We start from the raw sequence: 2,642 nt of genomic DNA, 5'->3' as shown, positions 1-2,642 counted from the left end.
TAATAAATTACAATAATTATTAGGTAATCCAAAGGATAAAACAACTCCACTGGAAAGGTCAGGTATTTATGAAATTTCTTGTAAAGATTGTAATCAGAAATATGTTGGGCAAACTAGAAGATCAATATTAACTAGATTTAAAGAACATTTAGCTCAGATAAGATATGGTAGACCGGATAAATCTTGCGTTGCCGAACATATTGTTGTATTGATTTAGTGTTTTTATTTTGCTGTTTAACACCAAAGGTTCCAACTCTCAACTGTAATAGATAAAGAGTGTAGAAGTTTCATTTAATTTCAATTTTTTCCAAATAATTTCTTAGCTAACGCCGAAAATAAGTGTCTGGGATTGTCTAATTATTTGGAAAAAATGGTGTCTAAATTATTTAGAAAAAATCGAATTAAAAAAGAAACTTCTATAAATCGTATCTCTGAAACGAGGCATTTTAGGACATACATTTTATATGAACATTTTTACTAACTTTTATGTGCAGAATATGATGTCGAATACAATTCGGACCACCCTGTATAAGTTAAGGGGTTTTAAAAGCAATACATATTTTTATAATAATGAACAATAAAAGTAATACTGTACCAATTTTTAAATATACAGAGTGGTCCGAACTCTATTCCGGAAACTTCGGCAGCATATTCTGCAGATAAAAATAAGTAAAAGAGTTCGTATAAATGTATCTCCTAAAATGCTTAGTTTCGGAGATACAGGGTGTTGAAGTTTAATTTTTATTTCGATTTTTTTTAAATAATTTCTGAAGTAGTCTCAATATTTGGATGAAAATTGGTATATAGGAGTTTTTTGACATGAGAAATTTGATTTTGATGTCAATATGATTCCTATTTGTAAGGGGCGCCACCTACATGTATTTTAACTGGTTTGAAGAGTAATAACTTTTCGTCCGTTTAAAACTACTGAGTGTGTCTTTTTACGTAAAAAATATCCCTTGGTAAAAATCGCTACGAGGAACTGTTCTCCAGATATTTAGAATTGAAATAGTCAATACATGTCATTATTGACAAAAAATAAACACGTTAAGTAGATAGTTATTTGACTAAAATAATCAATTTGGAAATTTTTATTTTATTTAAATTAATCATAAATTTTTCTGCAAAAAAATGATGATAAAACAGTTTCAGTGGAACTTTTGGCAAAAACATTTCAAATTTACGATTTCAGTAATTATTTAGTTGGCATGTTTAATTTATGTCAATGCATAACAGGTATTGATAATTTCGATTTCAAATATCCCGAGAACCATTACTCATAGAGATTTTTACCAAGAGACCTTTTTTAGGTAAAAAACGTCGTAGATGTATATTTTTTTACTCCGTAGTTTTATACAGGTACGAACCAAAAGTTATTACTCTTCAAAGCGGTAAAAGAAATGTAGGTGGCGCCCTCTACAAGTAGGAGTCATATTGATATCAAAATCAAATTTCTCATGTCAAAAGACTCCCATACACTAATTTTCATCCAAATATTGACGTTACTTTATAAATTATTTGGAAAAAATCGAAATAAACATGAAATTTCTACACCCATGTATCTTCAAAGTTAATTTTAACAAGAAAGTTCATATCAACTACTTCGAAATTAAGTATTTTAGAACATACATTTATACGAACTTTTTTACTTATTTTTATCTGCAGAATATGCTGCCGAAGTTTCCGGAATACAGTTTGGACCACCCTGTATAATATACTTTTTTTGGTTGAAATATGGAAATAGCCCCATATATTGAGTTTTTCTTTCAAAATTTAGACTGCGCAGTAGATAAGCTTGTTTGATTTGATTTGGTTTGATATACTGTATGATCGAAAAAAAACGGTGTCATCGATGGCTATGAAATGAAGATCGCTGCCATTTTATATGTAAAATTATATGGGTAATGTCATCGATGTTCATTTCCAAGCCAAATGGGCGCCGTTTTTTCAATCATGCGACAAGACCATCGTCTTGTATAAAGATTTGTCTTGCTTGCCAAAGAATAGTATTATTTTCTCTGGTTATCTTCATGAAATTTTAAATAAATTATTTTTTTTCTTATAGTTATTTATTTTCCCAGTTTTAGAATAGATATACAGGGTGTCTCAGATTTTAATCGGGAAAACTTTATAGAAGATAGAACTTGCAAAAATAAAACAAAAAGTTCATATCAACTTGTAAGATTTGAAGCTTCCTTTTCGAGATACAGGGTGTTAAAGTTCTTAAAAAAGAAAAAAAAATTAAGATATTTGAAAAATTATTTAATCGATTTTGATATAACTTGACCCGTTTTTTCAATCATGCGACAAGACCATCGTCTTGTATAAAGATTTGTCCTGCTTGCCAAAGAATAGTATTATTTTCTCTAGTTATCTTCATGAAATTTTAAATAAATTATTTTTTTTCTTAGAGTTATTTATTTTTCCAGTTTTAGAATAGATATACAGGGTGTCTCAGATTTTAATCGGGAAAACTTAATAGACGATAGAACTTGCAAAAATAAAACAAAAAGTTCATATCAACTTGTAAGATTTGAAGCTTCCTTTTCGAGATACAGGGTGTTAAAGTTACTTAAAAAAGAAAAAAAAATTAAGATATGTGAAAAATTATTTAGTCGATTTTGATATAACTTGACCCGTTT

Source organism: Sitophilus oryzae, unplaced genomic scaffold, assembly GCF_002938485.1.
Source record: "Sitophilus oryzae breed Bouriz unplaced genomic scaffold, Soryzae_2.0 scaffold_1720_pilon_pilon, whole genome shotgun sequence".
NCBI lineage: Eukaryota > Metazoa > Arthropoda > Insecta > Coleoptera > Curculionidae > Sitophilus > Sitophilus oryzae.
Note: the sequence above shows the minus strand (reverse complement) of the source record.